The sequence below is a fragment of the Syngnathus floridae genome, chromosome 16 (genome assembly GCF_059516105.1).
Source record: "Syngnathus floridae isolate MCC-2025c chromosome 16, RoL_Sflo_1.0, whole genome shotgun sequence".
Taxonomy (NCBI): domain Eukaryota; kingdom Metazoa; phylum Chordata; class Actinopteri; order Syngnathiformes; family Syngnathidae; genus Syngnathus; species Syngnathus floridae.
In genome coordinates, this window is record NC_142428.1 from 10,612,718 (window position 1) to 10,623,005 (window position 10,288).

The following is a 10,288-nucleotide window of genomic DNA, read 5'->3' on the forward strand; positions in this document are numbered from 1 at the left end:
TGACATGAACACACAACGTAAATCCAACACCGAACGACCACAACCAATGATCCGACAGGGAGTGAGGGGCAGACAGGACTTATATACACGACAGGTAACGAGAGGCAGGTGGGAATAATCACACTGATCATGGGCACACAGGAGGGGAGGGGCGAGCACACAGACAGAAACCAAGACAACAGACACATAGTGGAGCAGTTGGGGACGAGACGTGACATTGGCTTGTATGAATGTGAGTTTTGGGGTGAGCACATAGCGCACAAAGCAAACAGTAGACGTGCTAGCTGATGACGTCATCAAATCAGTAAAAATCTGAATTAGGTCTCAAATTTGAGCATACACTTGTTTGCCAAAAGGAACTTGTGGAAGACTGGCAGGAAGCTGCATGGCGGTGGCCTCTCGAAGAATGACCTCTGACCACCTCAGCTCAACTTCCCGTTGGCCTCTTTGGGAAACATTCCGCACTTTATTTTGAAAGCAACTGTCAAAACATTTCAAACTAATTGTCCACATGTCCAAGTGTAACAGTTAGCTTCCTGGCTAATAGTGTGTGTGTGTGTGTGTGTGCACATTGAAGAGAGAGCAACAGCAATGTTCACATATTCTGTTAGGTTAGACAATCTCATGCACGTTTTAATGTTTATATGTGTGCAATTCTTTTCATTAGTTTATATTAACATAACTGCTCAATCAGAACATGAATACAACACAGAACTGTATAAACACACAGCCAAAGACACACACATACGCGCACACACACGGGGGGGTGACGCCCCCCACACTCACAGATACCAAATGGTCATGTGACAATTTCCCGCCTTGCCGAACAGTATAAAACAAGCTGACCTGGAGAAGGAAGTTGTTGTTTATGTGCCGCCCCGCTATGTGTACTGGCTGCCATTAAACAACCCAAGATCTTGCCAATAAAGAACCAACTCTAAACTCCACATCTTTGTTTTTCCTGGCTCAACATCGGACAGCCCGCACAACACGCAACAACGTGTAAGTTGTATTGTGTGTGTGTGTGCACGTGTGTGTGTCTCTCACACACACACGTGCACACACACACACACGCACACACACACACACGCACATGCACGCACACACACACAAACACAAACACACACACACACGCACATACACACACACACACACACACACACACACACACACACACACACTTCCCATCGGTCGCTTCTCGTGTGTGTGTCTGTCTGCGTACATGTAGGCGGGGGATGTGCAGTTCTGACAGCTGTGTAGATGAAGTCGAACGCGGAAGAGCGGCGCAGTTCTGATCCGGTTGCTGGAGCTCATCTCCGGGAAGCTGCTGGCGCCGCACAGCTGCCCTAGACTGAGAGTCCACTTCCTGGAGAACAATGGCGTCGCCATCAACTTCCTGAAAAACGAGGCGACTTCCTGTTCCTCGCCAATCACACGTGACATGCACACACACACACACACACACACACACACACACACACACACACACACACACACACACACACACACACACACACACACACACACACAATACACACGTACCACTCAGGCAGTTCCAGTGTGTATTTTACCATTTATGACATCATGTGGTTTCTTTTGGTATTACAGTCACTATCTAGAATTGGCACAAGAGGTGAGCAAGAATTTTAGTTGTGGTGTGCACTTCAGTCCCCCGAACCCTGCTGGATGGCGTCAGCAACCTTCACAACATCACCTGTCAGCCATAGACGTCTATTAGACATCTGGTCTCTGTATAGACCTAATTTAGATGTCTAAAATTGGTCTATGTATACGTAGACCTAAAATAGACGTCTAAATTAAAAACATCAAATATGATCATATTTCAAAAATTTAAAGTCTTGACTAGCTGTAAGTTGTATAAATAATGTACAGAAGTTGTTTGGCTTTGGCTTTAACAACCATATTGATCCATACATGCGAAGTGGTTATTTCTGTAACCTGATATAGACGTCTATTTTAGGTTAATCTATAGACCTAAAATAGATGTCTAAATTAGGTCTATGTGTAGACCTAAAATAGACGTCTATATTAGGTCTATATAGACCTAAAATAGATGACACATTTAAATGCATTAAATATGAAATATTAAACCATAAACCAGCTGTAGGTTGTATAAATAATGAACAGAGTTTTAAACGACCATTGATCCGGGTGAAGTGTGGTTATTTCTGTAACATGATTGACATCTATATTAGGTCTATGTGTAGACATAATTTAGATGTCTATTTTAGGTCACACATAGACATAATTTAGACGTCTATTTTAGGTCTACCGTAATTTTCGGACTATAAGTCGCGGTTTTTTCATAGTTTGGGTGGGGGGGCGACTTATACTCAGGAGCGACTTATGTTTTTTTTCACAAATTTTTACTTGATCATTAACACATCACTTACTTACAAGTATAGTTGACCACTTCACATGTTATTTTTAGTATAGTTCATCACTTCACATGCTTTTATATCTTTATCTTGAACATATTCAAAACATAAAAAGTAGAGAAAAAATCAAATAAAGCAATTAACACTTTAAAGCGCCATATCCAAGTCCACTGTCTGCTGTATGCACACTTGCTCCATTTTTGCTCCTCTTATATTTATTATGTTATGTGTTTAGTTATTATTTATTCATCACTCTTATTTATTCATTGTTTGTGCCTTCTTGTTTTTTTTTTGTGTTGTTTACTTGTATGCATATTGTGTACTGTCTTGTCACCGTGGGATAGTGGAAACGTAATTTCGATCTCTTTGTGTGTCTTGGCATATGAAGAAATCGACAATAAAGCAGACTTTGACTTTGATGAAACAACCAAATAAACAAAACAAAAAAACTACATCTGAAAAAAAAAATATTTTCAGACGAAACTGGATGAGGGCGCTCTAAATGGGAAGGGCTTAAGAAAAGTGGCACCAAAAAGAAACTCATATTTTGCAGGTAACAATCTTCAAGTTGTAAAATATGCAGCAGAAAACAGTAATCGAGCAGCAGAAAGAAAGTTTGGAGAACCGTGATGTACCAAAGCATTACTGTAATTTGAATTTCAAGTGACGTCAGTGGCACGGCGCGGCGCGTTGCGGCGCGGTGTGGCGTGGCGCGGCGGTTGTTTACATAAAGGACAAACGTACCGACGTACGTACTACCGGCATCATTAGCGGCTTTGTTTCTAAGTGACACGGAGGACGCAGAGATTGAAGGAATTAAGGATTTGGAGTGACATAGAAGGTTTGAAAAACTATTATGGCTTTTACGGAGGCCCGGTCCTACTCTACTGAGCTCTCGTTCATCTCCGTGGATCGAAGTCGGGGGCCGGCGCTCGGCCGGGTGGCTGTCCGCGGACGGTGCATGGGGCTCGGACATGGCTTTTACGCACGCCCGGTCCTATTGTATGGAGCTCTCTTCCACATCGGTGGCTGGAAGTCCACGCCGCCACACGCTTGGAAGTTTGTTTTGTTAACTAAAGAGCCGTTTACCAAACCCACGTCTTTCCTTGTACTTTGTTAACGCTACAATATAGTTAGATAGTAGATCTGTGGAATAACGACGAGGCTGACGTCAGGACGCACGCGCAGCGTTGTTGACAAAGGATGAGGAATTTGATGGATGGATTTAAATGATTTAAAGTGCACAGATGGTTTGATAATATTGCTTATATAATAGTTATTTGAAATATAATTTATATATCGTTATAAGGGCCTGTGGAATATTTTGAATTGCAAGCGCCGTCAGCCGCGCGCACCCATTGTTGACAAAGAACGATCGCTGGACTTAATGAATTGGAGTGACACCGATGGTTTTATAAACGTGTTATTTATGTAATAGTTCTCTTTAATAACGCTATATGTTACGTCAGGCCCATTCTCAGCTCTTCGTTTGTGTTTGTCACGTTAGCATACCTATCGTTTAGCCTGTTGTTGCTATCGTATCGAACGATCGATGGATTTAATGAATTGGAGTGACACAGATGGTTTTATGAACATGTTATTTATGTAATAGTTGTCTTTAATAACTCTATATGTTACGTCAGGCCCGTTCTCAGCTCTTTGTTTGTGTTTGTCACGTTAGCATACCTATCGTTTAGCCTGTTGTTGCTATCGTTTAGCCCAGGCATGTCAAACTCAGTTTGGCTCTGGGGCCGGATCCAGACTTTCTGTTCTCAGGTGGGCCGGATCAGTAAAAGAATGTCAACTCCAAATATTTTGCTTTGTTTTTCAGTACTATGTTTTATCATTCAGCCTACATTTGTAGCCTACCCTAAATATTATAATCACGGATGACAAGGAATCTTTTCTAAGCACAACACATTTTTTCCACAAACAATGAAAAAAAATTATTTCATGGTTCACTGGTTTATTTTAATAAATGAAGTGAACGCAGTTTTACACCTGAACCAACTCACCACACTTAACAAACTCAAGTGGGAGCTATGAAAAAAAAAATTCTCGCCTTAATTGTCGTACTGCTTTGAAATAAATAAAAAAAGAAATACAAAATAAAAGTTATAGCAGTGCATGCTTATACTACATCCGATCAAACTACTAGGCTGGGCCTACTGAAGCTGAGAATATACTGCACAATATTAACTGTCTTTAATATGAAACCAGATTAATCTTATTTTTAATGATCTGTATTAATGAGTGCAAACAAATTTCGTGTCATCACACTTTTTTTCTCTTTCACTGCACTCCTGCAGTCTACTTGCAGCTGCTGGCTCCTGAAACTTGGGATCTTTTTGCCTTCACAAGTGTATCAATATTGGGTGTGAAATCCTGAGTAGCAGCACATTTAACAATATCATTCAAGTGTTTGTTAACCTTGAGCGCTGCTTTGTTTTAGTATTGTTCATTACGGAAAAAACCTGTTCACAAAGATAAGTAGTCCCAAACATGGATAGAACGTTTGCAGCCATGGCTGTTAATTTGGGGTAACCTGGCACGAGATATTGATAAAACGTATCCAATCCCACGGACCCAAATTTATCCTTCATAGCGGAATCGCACTGCAAGTCAATAAGCTCGAGTTGAATGTCAGCTGGCATATCAGAAGGCTTCACTGTAAATGGCGAGCGAAAAAAGCCAAATTTGTTCTCAAGTTCACTGAATACCTGAAACCTCTGCTCAAACTCTCGCAGCAAATCTGTTATGTTGTCTTTATATTTTTTCAAATCATTATCGGGACGGTCCGGTGCCTCCGGACGAACAGCTGTGAGACAAGAGAAATGCGCAGACTCACCGCTGGATATCTGCGTCTCCCACAGTGACAGTTTCATCTTGAACGCACTTGTGCTGTCGTAATATTGAGTGACAACTCTGTTTCGGCCCTGCAATGTAGTGTTAAGTGTGTTCAAGTGTTGTGTAATATCAGTCAGAAACGCAAGATCCTGCACCCATTCCTTGCATTTACGTTCCTTTACTGGGCGTCCCTTCTTCTCCATAAATTGTCGAATTTCCCCTCGTAGCTCAAAGAAGCGCTTGAGTACTGCACCTCTGCTTAACCACCGCACGTCAGTGTGGTATGGTAGACCAGCATGAATGTCATTATCACGGAGAAATGTGTCAAACTGACGGTGATTTAGACCGCGCACTCTGATGAAATTGACACTTTTCACAACCACACTCATAACATGGTTCATTTTCAGTGTTTTGCAACATAACGCCTCCTGATGCAAAATACAGTGAAATGCCCAAAAGTCTTGTCCTCCATTTGCGGTCTGTACTTTGTCACGGAATTTTGTAGCAACGCCTGCCTTTCTCCCGACCATTGATGGCGCACCGTCGGTAGCCAGGCTCACGGCACGTGACCAGTTCGCTCCCGCCCTGTCCAGCGCTCCAACGAGAGCGTTGAAAATGTCGTCTGCTGTTGTGGTGTCATTTATGGGTACCAATTCAAGCAGCTCCTCGGTGATGGTCAAAGTTTCATCAACACCTCTAATAAATATGGCCAGTTGAGCAATATCTGTGACATCGGTACTCTCATCTATTGCAATTGAAAATGCGATAAATGACTTGATTTTCTCTTCCATTTGGCGCGTCAAGTCACTTGAGAGTTCTGTCACCCGATCTGCGACAGTGTTCCTCGTCAGACTAATATTGGCAAAGGCAGGTCGCTTTTCAGGGTACACGACTTCCGCAGCCTTCAACATGCATGTTTTCACAAACTCCCCATCAGAAAATGGCTTGGATGCCTGCACCAGCTCGTTAGCAATAATGTAGCTGGCTCTTACAGCCCCATCAGCGATATTGCGGCTGCGCGTAAAAGTAGACTGCTGTTTCTTCAGACCAGCCACAAATTTGTTTATCTCGTCTTTCCTTATTTGTCCTTTCAAGTGGTCATACTAGTCTTTATGATGAGTCTCATAGTGGCGCCGAATATTAAACTCTCTGAACACTGCAACTTGCTGACTACATACCAAGCACACTGGTTTTGCATTCACTTCTGTGAATAAATAATGCTCAGTCCATTTTTCCTTGAAAACTCTGCACTCCGTGTCCACTTTTCTTCTTTTTGACAGTGTCATTTTGGGAAGGGTGTGTTGACTGATAACTTGTGGTGAATTGTGAAGCAAGATTTACGGTTTAGTTTTAGTACTAACTCGTGTCAATGCCGCTCTTTTACACATTTACTGCCCTCCCGTGGCCGGAGGGAGCACTTGGTTTGTATTTGTTTTAAAAAATCATAACTTTTGATAGAAATGAGCTAGAGACTCACTTCTTTTTTTGACATACTCAGAAATTTATGCCGGGCCGGATCAAATGATCCAACGGGCCGTATGTTTGACATCCCTGGTTTAGCCTGTTGTTGCTTGTTCATGACTGTTCTTGGTGTGTGATTTTGTCGAATAAATTGCCCTCCAAAATGCGACTTATACTCCGGAGCGACTTATATATGTTTTTTTTTCACTTTTTGGGGCATTTTATGGCTGGTGCGATTTATACTCCAGAGCGACTTATAGTTCGAAAATTACGGTATATGTAACCCAGGTTAACATAGCCTTGTAAAATAAGAGCCTGTTAATAAAAATAAAGAAAGTACATTTTAAATATCTTCTAAACAGACCAACACAGATTAAAAGCATGTCAATTATTAAAACAATACAAATTCATTATTTTATTAATGTTTTGTATTTGTTAAAATGATAAAAGTGTGAACATGCACTTTTATTTTGAAGGAGACATGATGACGTAATGAAAATGCCCATGTGACCAAAAATGCGAACTCTACTTTTTTTTTTTTTCCCGCCGTTCTTTTTCGGGATGACGACGAAGGTGTGCTAAATACGGGAGTAAGTACGTTAAACTAAAGGGAAGAGAGAGTGAAACAGGATTATATAAAGTTTTTTGTATTTGATGGACTTATTTTTCTGTTTTCAAACTTTCTTTTCACCTTGGTAATGCAAGTGCGGAACGGGACTTGATTCACGAGAGTTGGTTCAGAAACATCTGAACTATTAACGAAGCTGATTTTCTTGTGCGAGTCGCAAGATGGCGAGCCACCAAAGAGGCCTTTGAATTGTCTCTCACGCAGGAGCGGAGAGCACTCGCTGGACGTTGTTCATCGAACCTGGTAGGATCTATCTATTTTTTTCCTGTGCTACACCGAAGTGGATTCGGAAAGGATTGACTGTCTATTCAGCCAACTGAAGGGATATAGAGACATTTGGATATTGAAAGTTGTTCAGTCTTTTGCTGAATTGTTTTGAGTTTTGTACATTTTATCACTTTTATTTTTGTGAACTGTATATGTGATGATGCTGTAAGGGTGTTATTGAAATATTGATTGGTTTGAACAAAATCTGTGAAATGGTGGGAATTTAAAAGTGGCTTTAACTGAACTCAAATTAGATTTAATATTACTTTTGAATTACTTACCTGTAATGAATGTTATTCAAACAACACAAAGTGAGGTAACTAAACAGATTGAACCTTAGAACTAATAAAACAACCCGGGTTGAAACTAAAATTCCTTAAACTGAAAAGTTTAATTGAAAGGGAAATTATTTTCTTCAACTAATGTTGAGTTTAAATGTAAAATTTATGTCTATTGTTTGTAAATTGTATGTCAACTATTTTCTCTACTAAAATAAGCCGGCAGTTCAGTTCAAACCTTGGTCTGTGGTCATTTATTTTACTTATTCTATCACCACTACAAATATAGTCGAACTTAGAACTGGTCTATTATCTAAATAACTGTAAGCACTGTCAAAAATAAAAAGGTGTTACATATAGAATAACTTAAAATAGACGTCTATTTTAGGTCTACACATAGACCTAAAATAGACGACAAAATTAAATCCATCAAATATGAAATATTAAACCTAAAACCATTTTGTAAGTTGTATACATCATGTACAGAAGTTGTGATGGTTTGTTTTGAACAACCATTGATCCGTGTGAAGTGTGGTTATTTCTGTAACCTCTTGCCAATATTAAATCCATCCATCCATCCATCCATCCATCCATCCATCCATCCATCCATCCATCCATCCATCCATCCATCCATCCATCCATCCATCCATCCATCCATCCATCCATCCATCCATCTTCTTTCCCGCTTGTCCCCACCATCAAATATGAAATATTAAACCCTATAAGTTGTATGAATAATGTACAGAAGTTGTATTGCTTTGTTTTAAACAACCACTGATCCTTGTGAAGTGTGGTTATTTCTGCAACCTGATATAGAAGTCTATATTAGGTTATTCCATAGACCTTATATAGAAGCCAAAATTAAATCCATCAAATATAAAATATTGAACCCTAAACCAGCTGTAATTTGTACAAACAATGTTGTATTGCTTCGTTTGAAATGCTAGGGGCAGAAACGCGGATAAATTGTGCGCCGCCGTAAAAAAAAACAAGAAGAAGAAGAAGTTGAAGTAAAAGTGTCCGCAGCAAGTAAATTGCTCAGTCGACGCATGTTGCTTCTAAAAGACAAAATAAAAAAAAGACACTAAGGACAACTGCTATGAGGTGAGTCTTTGACGTTTTTCAGTAAGAGCTGTTGTTTTGTCCTGCAATGTTTGTCCATTTCATTATCAATGGATTTCAAGCTTGGACTTAAGTTGTAGCTTGCCTGTTAAGTACTTTGTTTTCCCATAATTCGCTACGTGACTAGTTGTTTTAGTTTTAATCATTTGGAAGAGAAGAGCTTCTGACACAAACATTAATGGTCGCTAAATGTTAATGGTAGTGGGTTTTTTAAGTATATAAAATCTCAAGTGAATAAAATCTTTTTGAAAGTTTATAACTGTATGAGTAGCCTACATTGAAAAAGCAAATGTTATTTTGTCAGGAAACGGAATGGAGCAGGGCGACCAAATGCAGCTTGGACCAGTGTTTATTGAGGGAAAAGGGAGTTGGAAGGGAGGATGAGGGGAACAAAACCAACAGAACTGGCAAACTAACATAACTTAACAGACCGACCTACAGACTGGCTAACCGAAACAGAACTGACAAAGACAGGAACCAAGAAACAAGAACGATCCGACAGGGGAGTGAGGGGCAGACAGGATTTAAATATAAGACAGCTAATGAGAGGCAGGTGAGGATGATCACGCAGATCTTGGGCACACATGAGGGGAGGGGCGAGCACACAGACACACGGACAGAAACTATGACAATATGGACACGATCAGGGACGAGTCGTGACAGTACCCCCCAGAGAGAGAGGGAAAATGGACTTACCGTATTTGCCGGTGTATTGGTCGACCTTTTTCGATCCAAAATCGACCGAAAAAAATCGACCTCGACTTATACACCGAGTCATAAAATTTAACTTCGTATTCATTGCTTCAAATGTGATGGTAACCAAGGCCGTTTCTCATGCATCTCATTGTGCGTTGCACTTAGAAAATTTGAACCGGGCGGCGTGCGCGAGTGCGCGGCCCGCTGGAAGTCGAATGAGGCTCCGCGATTTCATCCGCGGTGCTTATAATGTCATGCGGTCGCGTTTATTTTTTCAGTTTTTTGTCTCGTCAATTGTCGTAACTTTACTTCCGGTTTTATTTTGTCATTCCTTCCGTTTCAGTTCGTGTTTCCGTCCTCGGTGTTTGGTTGTCTTGTCTTCCCTGATCCTGATTGTGTGCACCTGCGTAATCGACACTAATTGTCATCACCTGTGTCCCCGCCCTCTTGTGTGTATTTAGTCCGTGTCTTCCCCTTGTCTTGTGCCAGTGTGTCTTGCCTCGTCCCGACCACCAGCGATCCCTTGATGTCCGAACTCTCTGTAAGAACCCTCCTTTTTGTCTCGCCACCGAGCGACGCTTTTGTTTGTG

The 10,288-nt window shown here is 40.9% G+C and overlaps 1 long non-coding RNA gene across 1 annotated transcript; it reads left to right on the forward strand.

Annotated features, from left to right (window-relative positions):
* The first annotated feature begins 852 nt into the window (after positions 1–852).
* Positions 853–6,876, forward strand: LOC148385688 (uncharacterized). The gene is made up of 2 exons (XR_015863314.1): positions 853–1,002; positions 1,229–6,876. It is a non-coding gene; the product is annotated as an uncharacterized LOC148385688 (long non-coding RNA).
* Positions 6,877–10,288: the final 3,412 nt, after the last annotated feature.